Source organism: Aotus nancymaae, unplaced genomic scaffold (assembly GCF_030222135.1).
Source record: "Aotus nancymaae isolate 86718 unplaced genomic scaffold, 86718_ANA_hifiasm-v0.15.2.pri h1tg000016l, whole genome shotgun sequence".
Lineage (NCBI taxonomy): Eukaryota > Metazoa > Chordata > Mammalia > Primates > Aotidae > Aotus > Aotus nancymaae.
The window spans coordinates 30372052-30392724 of record NW_026988428.1 but is presented as its reverse complement, the minus strand read 5'-3'; the positions used below and the strand labels follow the sequence as shown (position 1 = coordinate 30392724).

Genomic DNA, 20673 nt, shown 5'->3' with positions numbered 1-20673 from the left:
AATAACATCTCCAACCAGAAACATTCCAGACTTCTCCCCAATCAGAGGTATGCTTGCCCTGATATAAACCCTGCTCTGGCCAGGAAGATGCTAGCCCTGAGATAACCCTGCTCCAAGCTGGAAAGATGTCTGCCCCAAGATAACTTCCCCTCCTCCCAGAAAGAGTCCAACCCCGCCATAAACTTCTCCACACACATAAACATTCCAAGCTTCTGATAAGCCCCCTCACCCTAAAACCAAGGGCTCCTGACCAAAATGGGCCAGGAGTGCCTCTCAGGTTTGGTCTAAAGTAAACCTGTCTTTAACTGCCAGCCATGTTTCATGTTTCTTTCCTCTTTCTTTAATTCTTACAAACTATGGTTTTCTTCCTTCCTTTCTTTCTCTCTTTCTTTTTTCTTTCTCTTTCTTCTTTTCTTTTTCTTTCTCTCTCCCTTCCTTCCTTCTTTCTTCTCTTTCTTTTTCTTTTTTTTTTTCAGAGACAGGATCTCACTCTATTGCCCAGGCTGGAATGCAATGGTGTAATCATGGCTCACTGTAGTCTCAACCTCCTGAGCATAGGTGATTCTGTCACCTCTGCCTCCTGAATAGCTGAGGATGACAGGCACATGCCAGGACACCTGGCTAGTATTTTTTTTTTTAATTATTTTTGTAAAGGCAGAGTCTCACTATGTAGCTTCGGCTGGGTCTTGAACTTCTGGCTTCAAGTGATCCTCCCACCTTGACCTCCCAAAATGCTGGAATTACAGGTGTGAGCCACTGCACCCAGCTATAGTTTTCTTTTGAAACATAGTTTTCCTCTCCAGTTTCTCATTTCTACCAAGGCAAATCACAGTAGGACAAATTTAGGTTTTAATCTTTTTTTCTTCCCCTTAGATGGAGTCTTGCTCTGTCGCCCAGGCTGGAGTGCAGTGCGTGATCTCAGCTCACTCTAACCTCCACCTTCTGGGTTCAAGCAATTCTCCTGCCTCAGCCTCCTGAGTAGCTAGGATTACAGGCGCGTACCATCACACCCAGCTAATTTTCTGTATTTTTAGTAGAGATGGGGTTTCACTATGCTGGCCAGGCTGGTCTTGAACCCTCTACTGCATGATCCACCCTCCTTGGCCTCCCAAAGTGCTGGAATTACAGGTGTGAGCCACTGTGCCTGGTTTAAGTTTTACTCTTTATATGCTTGGCCTGTGCTCCTTTGGGGCACACACAGATAATTCAGGATAATCTCTCTATCTCAGGGCCAGCTGAGTACCAGCCTTAATTTTATCTGTAGTATTGATTCCCCTTTACAATGTAATCTAAATATTCACAGCTTCCAAGAATTAAGATGTAAACATCTTTAGGGGCCCATTATTCTGCCTACCACATGAGGATACTAATATAATGAGGATAAAAATAACACCTACTCATAGCTTCTTACCGAGGAAAAGTACATTCTAGAGTTCTTATGTTTGAGTAAGGATTTGAGTAAGAATGTTATCTTTGAGTAAGTATCTTCATAATCATATGAACATCTATTATTATTAATAACAGTCTATATTAGTTTGCTAGGGCTGCCATAACAAACTACTGCAAAGTGAGTGGCTTTAAACAACAGGAGTGTATTTGTCTGTCAGTCCTGGAGGCTGGAAGTCTGAGATCAAGGTGTCATTAGGGTGATTCCTTCTGAGGGCTATGAGGGAAGATCTGTTCCATGCCCCTACACTAGCTTCTGGTAGTTTATTGGCAATCTTTGTGTTCCTTGGCTTACAGATGCGTTACTTGATCTCTGCCTTTGTGTTCATGTGGTGTTTTCTCTGTATGCCTGTCTATGTCCAATTTTCCCCTTGTTATAAGGGCTTCAGACACATTGGGCTCATTCTACTTCAGTGTAACCTCATCTTAATTAATTACATCTACAATAATCCTCTTCCCAAATAAGGTACATTCTGAGGTCCTTGGGGCCAAGACTTTGACATACGAACTTTTGGGATATTTGACTTAACCCATAGCACAATCCAAAGGATAGGACTAGGACTAATGGATGAAAGAGCATATGTACCTCAGCAAAACAAAGTGCTTTGATTAGAGATATGTGAATGTGAAATGGAGTGCTGAATTTTCCAGTATTCATTAACCATTTAGTGAAGAGGAGGTTGTTGCAGAGCAGATTCAAGCATCCCAAAACTGCTGGGAAAAGATAAGTTTTAAAACACCTTCTTAACCTGGAGAGGATGGGTTTTCCTATAATCAGCTCCAGAAAGTGGCATCACTTTTCAAAGATTTATGAGAGCTTAGTTCGTCTTGGGCCTAATTTGTAACCCTAGAGCCACTTTGTGGGTGCATTCTGAGGAAAACCTACCCTGGATTTTTATTTAAGATCATGATGCAGACACACTCCAGTAGGTCAAAAGTTATAGAAAATAAGCACTTCAAAAGTCCTGTTAATTATAATTCAATTATTGTTTGAGATGGTGGTTCTAGGACCTAGGACTGCATGTGGGTGAGAGATTACATGCATTTTTTCAGTAATAGTATGCATAAATGTTCTCTTTCCACCACGGTCTTGCCAACATCTGTTGCTTTTTGGCTTTTCTGTTGTCTTTCTTTATTTTAGACGGTCTCATTCTGCCACCCAGGCCAGACTGCAGTGGTGTGATCATGGCTCACCATTACCTCAACCTCTTGGGCTAAAGTGATCCTGCCTCAGCTTCCTGAATAGCTAGACCACAGGTGCACACCATCATTCTCCACTACTTTTTAATTTTTTTGTAGTGATGGTGTCTTGCCATGTTGCCCAGGCTGGTTTCAGACTCCTGAGCTCAAGCAATCCACTCACTTCAGCCTCCCAAAGTGCTGTAATTACAAGCATGAGCTACCATGCCCAGCTGACTTTTCAATAATAGCCATTCTGCCTGGTGTCATGTGGTATCTCATTGTGGTTTTGGATTCCATATCTCTGAAGGTTAGTGATGTGTAACATTTTTTTCATGTATTTGTTGGCCACTAGTATGTCTTCTTTTGAGAAGTGTCTGTTCATGTCTTTTGCATACTTTTTAATAGGGTTATCTGTTTTTCGTTGTTCAGTAGTTTAAGTGATGATAGGATTTGGCTCTGTATCCCCACCTAAATGTCATGTTGAATTGTAATCCCCATGTGTTGGGGGAGGGGCTTGGTGGGAGGTGATTGGATCGCAGGGGCGAATTTACCTATGCAGTTCTAGTAACAGTGAGTTCTCACGATATCTGATAAAAGCGTGTGGCATGTAGCCCCTCACTGTTTCTCTCTCTCTCCACCGCCACGTGAAAATGGTGCTTGCTTCTCCTTCACCTTAAACCATGATTATGAGAGCCAGGTGGGAGAGGGTCACTGGAGGAACTCCAACCAGCCTGCCCACTGAGGTGGAGCCTCAGGAGGTTCACACCCTTTGCAGCAGGGAGGAGCCTGGCCCCTCCTCTTCCTAGGTGGAACCTGGGATTTAAATGGTCTGGCAGGCAGCACTCTAGTAGAAGGACTCTAGCCTTGCGAGAGTTCCTGTTTCGCCTTTTCACCCAATAAAACCCTGCTTTACTTACCATTTAAACCATCTGTGAGTCTAAATGTTTGTGGCTGTGGGACGGACAAGAACCCCATCTTTAGCTGAAATAAGGAAAAGTCCTGCAACATTTTTGGCACACACTGTGGGGACTCCAGAAGCGGTGAGTGAAATGAGAGCTCAAAACCTCTCACTGTTGCTTCTAAGCCTTTTCATCCTCAAACTTCTGAAGGTGGAGGAAACCGTGTCCCCACCCCCTTCACGCCCGGGCCTTTTCATGGCGTTTTCCTTTCTTTTTGGAGACCGACTGGGGAGCAGCAGCTCCCTGCTACTCTCCCTTCCCTGCAGGAGCTGAGATGCTTGGATCCAGGGTCCCGCTCAGCCAGCCAGCTGGCAGTCCCCACCACACAGAACTGCTGGAACCTTCCCCTTTCCCAGCCAAGCGGTTTTACTCCATCTGACAGTAATTAAGATTTTCTCCTGGTGGAGGAACCACTTGCCTAAGAGTAAGAGATTCTTCCCCAGGCATTTTAAAACTGTTTCTTTTCTTTCCGTTTCTCTACTCTGTCAACAGTTAACTTTAATGGTTTTTTCTCCCCATTTACTAGGTCAGGCCCCCCAACTATCACTGTTTATATTTTCTATAAAGCTTTAATTGTGAAAAAGGATTTGTGGGGCTAGTCTTGGGCTCTGGCCAATCTGGTTTGTGCTGCAAGCCTCTATCATGCTTTACATTCTGGGGGCATTGCCAGTAACAGCTTGGCAAGGCTTGGTTTAGCAATCCTGCCTTAGGGGAGGACCCCTCGCTTGTTCCGTCTCTGCATGTTTTCCTACCCCTGGCTCTTAAAGGGCCCCACCCAGCTACTGGGTGTTCTCCTGTGTGTGTGTGTGTGTTGTGTGCCTTGTCTGTAAAAAGAGCTCTGATTAATTTGACCTAAAGAAAAACTCGAGCTTCCCTTTTTAAAGGGAAGTTAAAAGCTGTGGAGCCTTTCAGTTTAGATCACTTTCATCTCTGAGATAAAAACAGCCCTAAAAACTATTGGTAAAATGCACTTCAGGTGCAAAGTTTGGTAAGTGTTTTGAGGTTACAAACTGCTATTTGGGTTTTGAGAACTGTTTGACTTGACGGCTTTACAATGGTTAGGCCTGGGGACATATGGAACTAATCACACCTTTAATTAAGAAGGCAAACTGTGGCTAAACTTAGCACGCAAGTAAAGCAACTTGCCAGTTTTTAAAGTTAAAAATTGCTAGAATTTAATTGAAACTATTAGAAATAGATTTACATGCAAGGTGTGTAAGAAAAGCAAAATGTGAGGTTTTTTTTTTTTTTTTTTTTTGTAAAAGGTTATAAAAAGACATGGAAATGTAAACTTTTGCCCAGGGTTAAAAGATTGTTTTGAGTTAAATTAGGAAAAAGCTGAAGGTTCAAATAAGTGGTGGAAGAATTGTGGAAATTAATCTTGCCGAAGAGGTTCTCTGTGTGAACATATTGACTAAGTTCAAAAAAAGGTAATTATATGGTTTTTCTGTAAATTGGACATTGAAATAAAAGCATAATAAGGTTTTCCCAAGGTGCGAATCTGCTCTTTGGCAAAATTTGTAAAGGGTTATAAAAGGATTTTTGCTTCCTTAAAATTTCTGTTATTTTGGCAAAATAAGTAGTTTTTGGTAATCTAGAACTGTAAGTGCTTTAAACACATTTAACAGGCTTCTCAAAATCAAACTTCAGTTTCAAAATTGTCTTCCCTGGCACCTGGCTTTTTGCATACTTCAGAGGGCCCCAGAAGTGTCTAGAAAAGGGAGGTAAACAGGATTATTTGACATGTTTAGGTACCTGGGATTGTCAAAATGCTGTTCAATCTGCTTTAGGTTGTATCTTGGTAAATAGTGCTAATATGTGTTCCAAAATTATATGGGATTTCTAAAATTCTAATGTCTTAAGTATATGCTATCAATTATAATTAAGGTCATTATATTAAGTTGTTGAACATATGGAGATAACCAAAATTCTTTGTCATTTGTGTTTCTGACTGTAACTACCTTGGACATTTTGCCGTTCACAGACAGTTGTCTTGTTTTAATCATCTTCAAAAGATAGCTTGTAATAAGCTGTAGGACTTTGACAGGTGCTGTTTAATACCCAGGCTTCTGATAACTTTGGATATTGTGACACTGGAATACAGGAAAATGTACAGAATTCATGAAGAGCTGAAATGCTCACAAATATCAAGCAAAACGAGTTAGCTAAATGGACTGAACTCAGGAAGCTGAATCAGCCTTTTTGCTTTTAATTGAAATATTGTTAACCCATGTTTTGTTTTTCAGAGTCAAGGGAACTTATTTTGAACTATTTACAGCCTTTAATAATTGAATAAATTATACTCCTATGAACAAAATTTGAAGCATGTTTATTTCTCTCTGTGCCTGATTCCTCTAGAATTTGGAAACTGTCTGTGAATACTCTTATGGCAATATGGTTGTTTGCACCAGTGCATTAAGAACCCATTTTTCTTTTGTAACAGGACACAATTGGAGAAAGTAATTATTTTACCTCGGCTTTGACTGGAAGGGTATGCTTCCCTTTAAGGGGTTAAGCGTGACTCTCAGAGACAGTAAAGGACCCATGGGGAAACTGGCCTCATACCCTTGTCTACGCAGTCCCTGTACAGGGTTCATGACCTGTGGCCAGTAAAAAATGTCACTTTCTAACAGGTACAGGAGCTCCAAGTTTATCTTGGGACGTTAGGAGGAAAGGATCGCCCAACTCACAGGTGTTTGAGGATAAAAACCCATGGTTGGGCTCAACTTTAAAAGGTCTTAAAGGCCGGGCGCGGTGGCTCAAGCCTGTAATCCCAGCACTTTGGGAGGCCGAGGCGGGTGGATCACGAGGTCAAGAGATCGAGACCATCCTGGTCAACATGGTGAAACCCCGTCTCTACTAATACAAAAAAATTAGCTGGGCACGGTGGCGCGTGCCTGTAATCCCAGCTACTCAGGAGGCTGAGGCAGGAGAATTGCCTGAACCCAGGAGGCGGAGATTGCGGTGAGCCGAGATCGCGCCATTGCGCTCCAGCCTGGGTATCAAGAGCGAAACTCCGTCTCAAAAAAAAAAAAAAAAAAAAAAAAAAAAGGTCTTACCTGAGATGCCTTGTGGAACAAACTACCATCAAAGCCAATCCAAAAGGCTTATGTAGAAGTAGTTATTCTTGTTGCATTTTATGCAAATAATCAGGCCAAGTATAAGACTGAAGTCTATTTTGTAAACCATTCCGTCCTATCATTTTTTTAAATAACAAACATGAGGACTGGAGAGAGAGAAATCATGTTTCAAAACTTACACATTTGTCATTAAATCCTAAATTCACTAGTTGTTTTTAAGTTTTCACCTGCATTCTAGATGATCCCTGGTTGCTCCTGTGAACCAGCGAGCAATTCCTGGCTGCTGCTCAGGAAGAACAAAAGAGATGGATAATGTAAAAATATGAATCAATATTCTAGTTCTGAGCAATTATCCTGCAAATTCTGCCAGGTGATGGGAATAAATAGAATTCCCAACATTTGGAGGTTCCTTTTTGGGAAAGTAAGACCAAGGGCAAAGCCAGGCACCATGTACCCAAATCCTAGCAAGCATAACTATAGCTACAAGTTATCTGGGTGTGTCACAAGACAACCTTTCCTGTCCCTTTTTGGAAGAGGATTCAGTTCCATAGCTTCACCTTAGCACTTAGCCTGTGATAAGGAGTCCATGCAACACCCCTGAGATATATTTTTGTCCCAGACTCAATTCTAAGCTTTAGGTCAAAGCCCTAGAAAGAAAACTGGATCTAAGGGATCTAGAGGCACACAGCAACAGGTTAAAAGGCACAGCGCAGGTGAGCGTGGCTGATTCCTGCTTCTTCAGCCAACCACAAGCTTCCTGTTTCATGGATAAATGCCACATTAGTATCCATGGCATAAATGAGGTCTTAGTAACTCCATGGTTATTGACAGTAAGTGGGAAAGAGACATAAGTGAGAGTGGATAATTCCTATACTCTAGCTGCCCCCTACTTCATGGGTGAAAGCCACTTTGGCACTCATGGTGGCATCTGCCAGGGTTGCCAGGACTTGGGGATGCAAGGATGGAAGACAGAAATAGGATGGTTTTCCCTCTCTCCCTTACTTACCCTGGGTATCTGCCAGGAAGAAAGTTAAACCAGGGATGCCTGCTCCCCTCTTTCTAGATGGGTAGTTATTCTCCTTTAGTCTGTATCCCTTTCAAGTGCATCCTGAACCCTTGGGAAGCTTTTTAAAAACATCTTTTCCTTTCTTCTCCTTGGTTCTCTCTTTACTGGTAAGAGATTGTGTCTCTATACTATGGGGCACTTCCCTCAGATGCATCCTTCTAACTGAAAAGAGTTAATTTCCCAAACCTTAGACTGGTTGGCTTAGGATTGGGCTTAGGGGAAGGGAACCCAGAAGCCCAACATGCTGGCAAAAGGGTAAAGTTTTTTTTTTTTTTTTTTTTTTTCATGTAGGGCTTTTGGCATCCCTCTCCCTGTGCAAACTGGTAAAAGGTGTCAGAATTTTTGAGCTGTCCTTACCCCTCCCCTTGTTTTCTTTTTTGATATGTGTCTTCTAATAACCTGATTTTTCTATTCTTGCCTTTGGGCCATCAAACTCCAAATGGTCATACAACTGGAGCCTCCAACAATAAGTCCCTTCTGCCAGGAACCCTTAGCTAGGCCTCTGAGGGAGCTCTGACTGCCATTTCCTCAAAACAGTGCCTCCTGTCAGTAGGAAGCAGTTAAGATCTGTCTTGGTCCTTATCCTTAATCTAATGGCAGTTAGATGTACTTCTTATAGAGGGAAAATGAGAGTCAGGTGGGAGGGGGTCCCTGGAGAAATGCCAACCAGTCTGTTCACTGAGGTAGAACCCCAGAAAGTTCGCCCTGAGCAGCTAGGAGTCGTCCAGCCCCTCCTCCTCTTCCTGTGAAGCCTGGGATTCGAAAAGCCGGTGGGACATACCCTAGCGGTGGAACTCTGGCCTTGTGAGAGTCCCTGTTTCTCCCTTTTTCTTCCCCTTTTCACCCAATAAAACCCTGCTTTACTTATTCTTTAAACCATCTGTGAGCTTAAATTTTTGTGGCTGTGGGCTGGACAAGAACCCTGTCTTTAGCTGAACTAAGGAAAAGTCCTGCAACAATTGCAAGCTTCCTGAGGCCTCCCAGTCATGCTTCCTGTTAAGTCTGTGGAACTTTGAGTCAATTAAACGTCTTTTTTTCATAAATTACCCAGTCTAGGGTAGTTCTTTATAGCAGTGTGAAAACAGACTAATACAAGATTGTTATAGATTCTGAATATTAAATCTTTGTAGGATACATAGTTTGCAAATATTTTCTTCCATTCTGTAGGTTGTCTGTTTACTCTGTTGATAGTTTCTTTTGCTATGCAGAAGTTCTTTAGTTTAATTAGATCCTACTTGGCAGTTTTTGTTTTTGTTGCAATTTCTTTTGAGGATTCAGTCATAAATTCTTTCCCAAGGCCAATGTACAGTTTGGTATTTCCTAGGTTTTCTTCTAGGATTCTTATAGTTTGAGGTCTTACATTTAAGTCTTTAATTAATCTTAAGTTAATTTATATATATGGTGAAAGATATGGATCCAGTTTCATTCTTCTGCATATGGCGAGCTAACTATTCCAGTGCCATTTATTGAATAGGGAGTCCTTTCTCCATTGTTTGCTTTTGTTGACTTTGTCAAAGGTCAGATGGCTGTAGGTATACAGATTTATTTCTGGGTTCTCTGTTCTGTTCTATTGGTCTATGTGTCTGTTTTTTGTACCAGTACTCTGCTGACTTGACTACTGTAGCCTTACAGTATTGTTTGAAGTTGGGTAATGTGATGCCTGTTGCTTTGTTCTTTTTGCTTAGGATTGCTTTGGCAATTTGGGCTCTTTTTTTGGTTCCATGAGTTTTAGAGTAGTATTTTTTCCTCATTCTGTAAAAAATAATATTGGTAATTTGATAGGAATTGTGTTGAATCCATAGATTACTTTGGGCAGTAGAGCCACTTTAGTGATATTGACTTTTCCAATCCGTGAACTTGGTGTTCCCATTTGTGTCATCTATGATTTCTTTCAACAGTGTTGTCATTCTTCTTTTTTTTCTTTTTTTATTAAGATGGGGTCTCACTCTGTCGCCCAGGCTGGAGTGCCAAAGCGCAATCTCTGCTCACTGCAACCTCTCCCTCCTGGGTTCAAATGATTCTCCTACTTCAGCCTCCTGAATAGCTGGGACTACAGGTGTGCACCACCATGCCCAGCTAATTTTTGTATTTTTAGTAGAGACAGGGCTTCTAAAAATGTTGGCCAGGCTGGTCTTGAACTCCTGAACTAGTGATCTGCCCATCTCTGCCTCCCAAAGTGCTGGGATTACAGGCGTGAGCCACCGAGCCCAGCCAACTCATTTTTCTTGTAGAGATCTTTCACTTCCTTGGTTAGATGTATTCCTAGATAACTTTTGTGTGGTTATTGTAAATGGCATTGCATTCTTGATTTGGCTCTCAGGTTGAATGCTACTGGTGTATAGAAATGCTACTAATTTTCATACATTAATTTTGTATCCTGAAATGTTACTAAAGTAATTTATCAGTTCCAGGAGACTTTTGGTGGTGTCTATTGGGTTTTCTAGGTATAGAATTATATAGTCTGTGAAAAGAGATAGTTCGACTTCCTCTCTTCCTCTTTCCATGCCTTTTACCTTTTTCTCTTTCGTATTTGCTTTGCCTACGACTTCCAGTACTATGTTGAATAGGAGTGGTAAGAGTGGGCTCCTTGGCTTCTTCCAGTTCCCAAGGGGAATGCTTCTAGCTGCTTCTTTTTCAGTATGATGTTTGCTATGAGTTTGTCATAGATGTGTCTCATTATTTTGAAGTATGCTCCTTCAATTCCTAGTTTGTTGAGGATTTTTAACATGAAGAGATGTGAGATTTTATTGAAGGCATTTTCTGCATCTATTGAGATGATCATATGACTTTTGCTTTTAATTCTCTTTGTGGTGAATCACATTGATTGATTTGCATGTGTTGAACCAACCTTGCATCCCAGGAGTGAAGCCTACTTATGATAGTGGATAAGGTTTTTGATGTGCTGCTGGATTTGATTTCTAATGTTTTGTTGAGGAGTTTTGGATCTATGTTAATCAGGGATATTGGCCTGAAGCTTTCTTTTTTCATTGAGTCTCTGCCAGGTTTTGGTACCAGAGTGTTGCTGGTTTCATAAAATGAGTTAGGGAGGAGTCCTTCCTCCTAACTTTCTTTGGAATAGTTGCAGTAGGATTGGTGCCAGCTATTCTTTATATGTCTGGTAGAATTCGGTTGTAAATCCATCTGGTCTAGGACCTTTTTGGCTGATAGGGTTTTTTAAATTACTGATTCAATTTTGTAACTCAATATTGGGCTGTTCAGGGTTTCAATTTCTTACTGATTTAATCTTGTGAGGTTTTGTGTTTCCAGGAATTCATTCATCTCCTCTATATTTTCTAGTTTGGGTACAGAGAGGTGTTCATAATGTTCTCTGAGGATCTTTTATATTTCCATGGTATTGGTTGTAATGTCATCTTTGTCATTTCTGATGATTGTGCTTATTTGGATCTTCTCCCTTTTTTTTTTTCTTTGTTTATTTAGCTAGTGGTCTCTCTTGTTTATCCTTTTAAAAAACTATTTTTTTGGTTTTCTTGATTATTTTATGGATTTTTGGATCTCAGTTTTTTCCAGTTCTCCTCTGATTTTAGTTATTTCTTTTATTCTACTAGCTTTAGGGTTAGTGATACGGTTTGGCTGTGTGTCCCCACCCACATGTCATGTCAAACTAATTCCCAGTGTGGGGAGAGGGACGTGGTGGGAGGTGTTTAAAAGTGTGTAGCACATCCGACCTCACTCTCCCTCGCTTGCCGCCATGTGAAGTTGTGCTTGCTTCTCCTTTGCCCTTCTGCCATGATTGTAAATTTCCTGAGCCCTGTCGAAGCCATTTCTCCTTTATGGCCTGTGGAACTGTGAGTCAATTAAGCCTCTTTTTTTTTTTTTTTTTTTTTTTTTTTAAATAAATTACCCAGTCTCAGGTAGTTCTTTATAGCAGTGTGAGAACAGACTAATATGGTTAGTTCGTTCTTGTTTTTCTATTTCTTCTAGATGTGACGTTAGATCACTAGTGATATGTTTTGGCTGTGTCCCCACCCAGATTGCATCTTGAATTCCCACGCGTTGTGGGAGGGACCTGATGGAAGATAATTAAATCTTGGGGGGGCGGGCGGCGGTCTTTCCCATGCTGTTCTCTTGATAGTGAATAAGTCTCACAAGATCCGGTGGTTTTAAAAAGGGGAGTTTTCCTATACAAGCCCTCTCTTTACCTGCCGCCATTCATGTAAGACGTGACTTGCTTCTCCTTGCCTTCTGCCATGATTGTGAGGTCTCCACACCCGTGTGGAACTGTAAGTACAATAAACCTCTTTCTTTTATAAATTGCCCAATCTTGAGTATGTCATTATCAGCAGCATGAAAACAGACTAATACAGTTAATTTGGGATCTTAGTAACTTTTTGAGGTGGGCATTCATTGCGTAAAATTTCCTCATTAACTATTTTTGCTGCATCCAAGATGGATTACTTTTTAAAAGTATAAACTTTTTTTTTTCTCTGATACATGGTTATCTATTTAATAAGATTAAATCTTCATCAAAGAATTTCATAAAATAACTTTAAAAATGTTGGTTTGTTATTTTTAGTAACACCGGGATATAGTATAAATCTATTGATTTACAAACTATGAATGGGGCCAAACCACATTGTTTTCATAGCAAGCCCTCCAGGTAACTCTGATGCACAGTAAAGTTCTAGAACCACTGGTATAGAATCTGAGCACACTTGCTCTGAAGCCAGATTGCCTAGGTCTGAATTCTGACTTTGCCATTTATTGGAAGTAACCTCTTTTAAGTCTTAGTTTCCTATCTCATAGTGTTCTTGGAGGGATTAGTCCATTAAAATGTATATATACGCAATGAGTGATGCTGGATACTTTGTTGAAATGTTTCCATTAGTATTACATATTATTGTATGATTATTATATATGGAATCAATCCAAATTTGTTTGCTTGGTACCTTGAAAACCCTGCTCTCAAGCAGCTTATACTCTAGCATGGAAAACAGAGCAAATCATTTTGATGTAGTATGCCATGGGTATGAGAAATATCTTATAGTTACAGACACAATGCTGGAGAGAGGGAAGTTTATGGAGATAAATTAGGGAACAGGTCAGCAGCAAGTCTTAGAGGCAAAAAGAGGGTAACTACCTTTTTTTTGGTTTAGTCTTCTGGTATGGTAAAAAAATTTTAAGGCAAAAAACAGTATCTAATCAGTGTTACAAAAATTGTGTAGTTTGCAAAATAATAAAAGGATTTATTTTGTAAAATTCCTTTATAATGCATTATAGGTAGATTGATTTAATTACAGAACTGAGTTTAAAGTTATATGGAACATGTCTTCATTTCCCATTACTGTCTGCATCTTTGTGACTCTACAGTTAGCTTTATTTGTAGATAAATTGAAGGGCTATATTCATAGCCCTTGGTGAGAGTGAGGCCTGGGCTAATATCCTTCCGTTTTCCCACCACCTGTCAGCCCTGGGATGGGTCCTGGGTGTTAGAGATAAAAACTATTTTAGGGGAGAAAATGGAATATACAGGAGCAAAAATATAAAAAACAGCAACATGCATTCTGGAGGTCACAAGTGATTTAAGTCATTGAAGCATAAATTACGAGGAGAGGAGTGGCTATAGCTAAAGCTGGGAAGAAAAGTACAGGCCAAGTCATGACAGGCCTCACATTGCCCATCAAGGAGCCTGGGTTTTGTGAACAATTGGGTGTCACTGGTCAATTTCTGAAGCATCATGGTCAGTTTTATATTTTTGATAAATCGTTCAGGTGGCAGTGTGGAAGGTGGATGGGAGTGCCAGGCAGAGATACAGAGACAACATACAGGACTTCTGGGGGGACCTGAGCTCAGGCAGGACAGTGATATGGAGAAGGGTGGGCTGTCTAGAAGATTAATTGAAACAGTGGTACTTAAAGGCTTCCTGTTCAGGATGTGTCAAGTAGGAAGATGATTTGTCCTTGAGAGTTGCCCAGAATCACACAGCTTTTGACTGGGTCTAGAATCTACCACTCTACCCTCAATCCTGTGCTTTTCTCCTTGTGCTGCACTGCCTAGCAAAGTGTTGCAAGCCTGGAATGCTGGGGCCCTGGGAAGCTGCTCACAGAAGACCATCCAGGGAAATACCAGTGGAGCTGGGAAGGCTACCTACTCCATGGCCAGTGGTTCCCTCGTTGAGTTCTCCTCATTACTCCATTTGAATGTGCCATGTATCTCCTGCTGGATCCCTGACTGATGTATCAATGCTATCTTTATTTAAACAGAAGTGAGGAGTGAGCATTTTATCCCACCTTCCTTGCTCATGGCTGGGTTTGAGGGATACAGTGGCAGTGGCACCTTTAGGACCTGGTAATACTTAATTTCTTGTCTTGCATATTCTGAACAATGTTGTAGAGACCTGTTTTGGTCTCCTCTTATTTTCTTCAATGGCTCAGCAGTCATCTGGGCCCGACTTGTGTATCCTCTAGTTATTAGAATCTCTGTCTTGGGGGAGCTAAAGTTTAGGGCCCATTTCTTCCACCTTATTTACGGAGTGCTTCTTTTGTCTCCCATTCTGATTTGACATGCTAGTTCTACATGGGATAATCACTGACCCTTTGCTGTAATAATTTCTTATTCTGAGATTTGTCTAGCAGCATATTCCTGGGCCCCGGAGGGAACATGAGATTGAATTTAGAGTAGGTGACTGCTATCACATTTAGTCTAACATGCTGGGAGGGATGTGAACATCAGGGCTAATGGACACTTGAGCTTTTTTTTTTAGCCACAGTTGGATAGGGTGGAAGGAAGTAATTTGCAGCACCTGTGAATATGAAAAACTGAATTGAAAGCTGGAAGCCTAAAATTAAATTGAATTTAAGCTGTAGCACTTAAGTACTTAATCTGCCTTTTCTCTACCCCAGGAAACACGAGGAAGTGGTTAAGAGCAGAGGTTTTAGAATTATATTGTTCATATTCAAAGTAAGGCTCTGGCATTTGGTAGCTATGTGATAGAGACAAGAAAACAGCTCAGAGCAGTCTGAACTATGTGAGATATGCAAAATCAATCAGGCATAATAAGACAAGAGCATGAGACATCTGCTATGCCCCCAGCACCCATGCCTGGGGCAATTGTTTAAAGGCATTTTGTTCTTTTTTTTCTTCCCTGTAGGTTCCTGACTAGCTAACTCACCCATTATCTTCATAATCTTTCTAAGATTTTTGATACAAAGGACAGTGTATAGCCAGTTAATAGCTTATGTTATTTTAATTTATATTTGTTACCAAAATGCCAGGGGTTTGGTCTAGGTCAAACCTGCCACTCACTGCACAGAATGGCAATCACTGATGTGAGTATTGCCAGAGAAGAAGGCTTTAATGGTGTGCTATAGCTGCAGGGAATGAGAGATAAAGTCCCAAATCCATCTTCCTGACTGATTAAAATTGGAGGGTTTATATAGTGTAGAAGGCAGGCAAACAGGAATTAGGGAGGGGTAAGGAAATAATCATGATGGATGAAGTGTCGCATTGTTTGGATGTGATAATCTGATGAACTTCAGTTCCTTGCCTGAGGTTCAGTTTCCTGAAAAAGAAACTCACATGGGACAAATATAAGTTTCAAGTTTTAAGACCAGGGAGGGTCAATTTCTATGTATTTTTTTTTAACAACATAGATATTAGTTATGTGGGAAAATTGTGCCAGTTTCAAATTCCTGGTAAACAACTTAGAAACTGCCTTTTTTTTTCTTCCTTCAAAGACCCACTTGTAACTGCTATAAAATAAGAGCGTATATTAAAGATACCTTGAATCTATCCTCCTGGGTTGCAAGTCTTGAACTTGGCTTAAGGAAACTCTCAACTTATATTAATTTTGCCTCAGCATTTTCCTTTGGTCAACATTATCTGGAGAAAATTGACAGGACTCACGGTGACCTCCTTCTCACTGCCCTGGTGTTCCCTCTCATACTTAGCACTCAGTATCAGCATGAAATTAATATGTTCCACTAATTCCAGAGATTTGACTGGGCACAAAAAGGTGAGTGCTCCTGAATCTGGACCTTCCTTTTATGTTTGGTTGAAGTCTAGATTTTATTTAGGCTGGTTTTCAAACCAACTCTTTCCTTTAAAAGTGAGGGCTTCAGTCTCTGTCTTTGGACAGGAAATTCAGGTAAAGATCTCTGCAGATAACTGCCTTCTCTGCCTCTGCCTCAGGACAAGAGGTTTGGGGTCACAATCAGACAAGGAGGTCTGCAGAGGACTTCTACTTTCTCTGCCTCTGACTTAAAAAAGATTTGGGTTATAGTATAGGCAGTCTGGCACCAATGATTTCACTTCTTTTGGTCTAAAATTACAAAGCATGCTTTTAAAATTGCAGCTGCTTTATATAGTTTGTAATTCAGGCTTATATTTTTATTTTTGATCAGTTTCTGCTAGTTCCAGACCAAAAGGTGCATGAGGCTGGGTTCTGTTGCTGTTGAGAGAAAAGGCGGTTGTTCCCTCTGACCCATTTGGGTACTCGAGGTGACTAAAGGCTTTGCAAAAATGTCAGGACATTGCCCAGGTTATGAAGTGGCCTCATAAGGCATTCCTCAGCAGGAGAACATTTTAGGGACTCTTGCTTAATGCAAAGGGTATAAATAGGGAACTGGTCACTTCTATACCTTGAGCATCCTACTAACACCTGGCAGTTAGAGGTGGTCTGAGACACATAAGAGAGAGACTCATGACACTTGGGTGACACCTTGTGTAGTGACACTCATAAGCAGCATACTTTGACCCAAAACACATTTCTGGCCTTGGTCACTTTTCAAAAGTTCTACATTATGGGAAATCAACTTTTTTAAAGGACAATGAACACTTTTTTAAAGGACAGTGACTCCTGTGCCCTCTGTTGGCATGATTTTGCTTAGAAAAATGTGAAACTTTACTGGTCTTGGGGAAAGCTTAAAATCTCCCCGAATTGGTTCCTCTAAAACTTGATCTTCCATTTCTTTCCACTTGGCTTTTCCTTTTCCTTGCCATCTTCAGTACTACATAGGACATTTCTAGCAACTCTAAGACGCCTTGAGGAACCCACTAAAAAAGCATCATTCACACCCCCTTTTTGGGGGTCTTCTGTCTTCTTCACCGAGTCTCAAGAGTCATGGGCAATTATGTTAAAGTGAGGGCATTAGGAAAAAAAAGGCACAAGCAGGCTTCTCTCAGATCTATAGCTCTGCTCTCTTTTGCACTGATTTCCTAATGTCTGGCTTTTGGGTTTCCAGGGATTGCTTTCTACTTTGAGAAGGAACTTGATCTTTGAATGCAATGGCTGACAAGTCAATAGTGAGATTTACAGTTTTGGAAGTGGCCTGTTATAGTAGGTAGCTAGTCATACATGAGCAGGGCAGGAGAGGGAGTCTCACCACCAGGAATGTCAGGCAATCATCATATGATGGTCAGACAGTTGCTAATCTCTAAAATGGTAATTAGTCGTAGCCAGCACCTTGGAAAGGCAGGCTCCCAATAGATAAAAAACACCTGAAATTGGTGAGCAGTGGCTTCCTGATAAAATCTCAGCAGTTGGGAAAGTGGGCTGAAGCATGTGCATTAAGAGGCAAAATGGCAGAGTTTAACTGGTACATAACCTCTCAGGGACATTTGCGTGGTAAGGAAAGAACACCTCAGGTGAGCATGCATACAACTCCAGTAAACACACTGTGCATGCTCCCCTCCCAAGTGCTAGCAGGCCACTGTGCATGTGGACAGCCACCCCAAGGGAAGAATCAGGGTAGAAGGGAATGCAGGACCCTAGAGTATGCCAACAAATAAAATCCTAAGTCAAAAGATCAAACAGCACACTTGATCTTTCAAGTCACCCGCCTGGCCCTCTTCCTTTCTTTCTTGCTCTAAGACTTATTAATAAACTTTCTCTCCTGCTCTAAAACTTGCCTCAGTCTCTCTTTCCGCATCATGCCCCTCAGCCAAATTCTTTCTTCTGGGGAGGCAAGAATTGAGTTGTTGCAGACCCCTATGGCTTTGCCGCAGCCAACAGGCTGGCTGTGGTTGCAATGGGTGGTTATTGCTGCAGATAGCTATTTGTTTCCACTTTTAGATAAGAAAAGTGATTTGAACATTTGCAGGCCATGGAAAGAGTTGCCATGAAGAGATAAGACTTTTGTAGGGGATGAGCTAATTACAGAGTGGACTGACTGGTATTGGATTTTTCACCAGCCTTGGGGAAATACCATTGTAGTGTGAAGCACTGTAGAAGTGCTTCATGGGCAAGTACCATGGCATTTCCCTATTTTGGGGGCCCAGAATTCAATGTAAATGTGAGATCTTAATTTTTAAAAATCTAGATACTTTGACTTCCAGTTGTGTCTGCTTTTCGTATATTTGGATATTAAGCTCTGAAAACTGCAAATGCTTTCTTTGGCATTGTTCATTAAATGGCTGTATCCTAAAGCCAGTGATCCAATTAAGAAATAAGCTAAGTTTAAACAACCAACTATCAAACTAAATCAGTCTCCATAATACAACTTTCAACACTAGAATATCTGGCAAGCTATATGCAGAAGAATGCAACTGGACCACTACATTTCTCAGTGTACAAAAATTAACTGAAGATGAATTAAAGATTTAAATGTAAGACTCTCAAACTATAAGACTCTTAGAAGAAAACCTAAGGAATACCATTCTGTACATTGGCCTTGGGAAAGAATTTATGACTGAGTCCTCAAAAGCAATTGCAACAAAAATAAAAATTGACAGGTGTGATCTAATTAAACTAAAAAGCTTTTGCATATCAAAAGAAAATATCAACAGGGTAAACAGGCAACCTAAAGAATGGGAGAAACTGTTTGCAAACTATGCATTCGACAAAGATTTAGTATCTATAATATATACGAAACAAATAATTAAACAAGCAAGAACAAGTAAGTCTATTAAGTAGGCGAGAGAACGTGAACAGACACTTCTCAGAAGATGGCGTACAAGTGGCCAACAAATATATGAAAAAATGCTCCACATCACTAATCATCAGAGAAATCAAAATCAAAACCACAGTGAGATACCATGTCACACCAGTCAGAATAGCTATTATTGAAAAGTAAACAACAGTTATTGGCCAGGATGTGGCAAAAGGAGAATGCTCATGAACTGTCGGTGGGAACATAAATTAGTTCAGTTCCTGTGGAGGAACTGAAGGTTTGGAGGTTTCTCAGATAACTTAGAACTACTATTTGATTCAGGAATCCCATTACTGGATGTATATCAGTCTCAAGGGTCATGGGCAATTCTGTTAAAGTGAGGGCATTAGAAATAAAAAATCATGAGCAGGCTTCTCTCAGATCTATAGCTCTGCTCTCTTTTGCACTGATTTCCTAATGTCTGGCTGTTGGGTTTCCAGGGATTGCTTTCTACTTTGAGAAGGAACTTGATCTTTGAATGCAGTGGCTGATAAGTCACCAGTGAGATTTACAGTTTTGGAAGTGGCCTGTTATAGTAGGTAGCTAGTCATACATGAGCAGGGCAGGAGAGGGAGTCCCACCACCAGGAATGTCAGGGAATCATCATATGATGTTCAGACAGTTGCAATCTCTAAAATCATAATTGGTCATAGCCAGCACCTTGGAAAGGCAGGCTCCCAATAGATAAAAAACACCTGAAACTGGTGAGCAGTAGCTTCCTCAGTTCGGAGGTTTCTCAAAGAACTTAGAACTACTATTTGATTCAGGAATCCCATTACTGGATATATATCCAAAAGAAAATACATCATTCTATTACCAGAAAGGGGTCCCAATCCAGACCCCAAGAGAGGTTCTTAGATCTTGTATAAGAAAGAATTCAGGGTGAGTCCATAGAGTAAAGTGAAAGCAAATTTATTAAGAAAGTAAAGGAATAAAAGAATGGCTACTTCACAGGCAGAGCAGCCTCTAGAGCTGCTGGTTGTCCATATTTTGGTTAGTTCTTGTTAAATGCTAAACAAGGGGTGGATTATTCATGTCTCCCCTTTTTAGACCATGTAGAGTAACTTCGTGACATTGCATGGCATTTGTAAACTGTCATGGTGCTGGTGGGAGTGTAGCAGTGAGGACAACCAGAGGCCACTCTCATCACCATCTTGGTTTTGGTGGGTTTTTACTAGCTACATTACTGCAACCTGTTGTATCAGCAGGGTCTTTATGACCTGTATCTTGAACTGACCTCCTAGCTCATTCTGTGACTTAGAATGCCTAACCATCTGGGAATGTAGCCTAGTAGATTTCACCCTAATTTGTCTCAGCTCCTATTCAAGATGGAGTTTCTCTGATTCTAACACCTTTGACATGTACCCCCTCCCTTGTACATGTTAATTCCAAGGGTTGCAAAGGGACAAAGATCCATCTCCTGTAACTTCTTCATGCTGAATAGGGGTGATGATATTCTTGCCTATTAGGGTCTCTTGCATTCCAGGTAGAGAGGAGCTCAGTTAGAAAGCATCAGTATGCTCAGGACTATTTGTAACTCCAAGTACCAACAAAAGGTGGTATCTGGAAGATTAGTATGTATTTAATTTGAGAAACTGTTGATTAAACTTATCCTGTATTCCTACACAAAGAGTACAACAGCAAGATATTCCATAACAGTAAAGCAAAATAAGCAAAATTACCCCAAGTAAACTAAATTGGAAGGTTTTCCATGAACTGGGTAACTGTTAAAAACCAAGCTGATATGGAGTGGCTAGCTGATTCCAGTACACGCCCAGAATTAGAATATTGATTCAGCTTTTTACATTACCTATCCCTGTTGTTTATTCTGAGAAGCAGCCAGAGGTCACTGGTTGGTTCACAGGAATAAGCAGGGTTAGTTTAATTGTAGAAAAAGAACTAGAATCTAATGACAAGTATGCCACAGTTTTTGAAATAATTTTTTTTCTCTCTAGTCTCCCATTTTCACTAAAGACAAATCATGGTAAGACTGATTTGCTTTATTATACTTTGCCTAATTATTTATATAAAGTGCAGCAAGAATAATTATTTTT

At 40.7% G+C, this 20673-nt stretch overlaps 1 long non-coding RNA gene across 1 annotated transcript in view; it reads left to right on the top strand.

Annotated features, from left to right (window-relative positions):
• The first annotated feature begins 407 nt into the window (after positions 1-407).
• Positions 408-20673, top strand: part of LOC110567216 (uncharacterized) — a 70152-nt gene continuing 49886 nt past the window's right edge. The window contains exon 1 of the long non-coding RNA XR_010342971.1: positions 408-3668. This is a non-coding gene — a long non-coding RNA (uncharacterized LOC110567216). The remainder of the gene's footprint in view (positions 3669-20673) is intronic.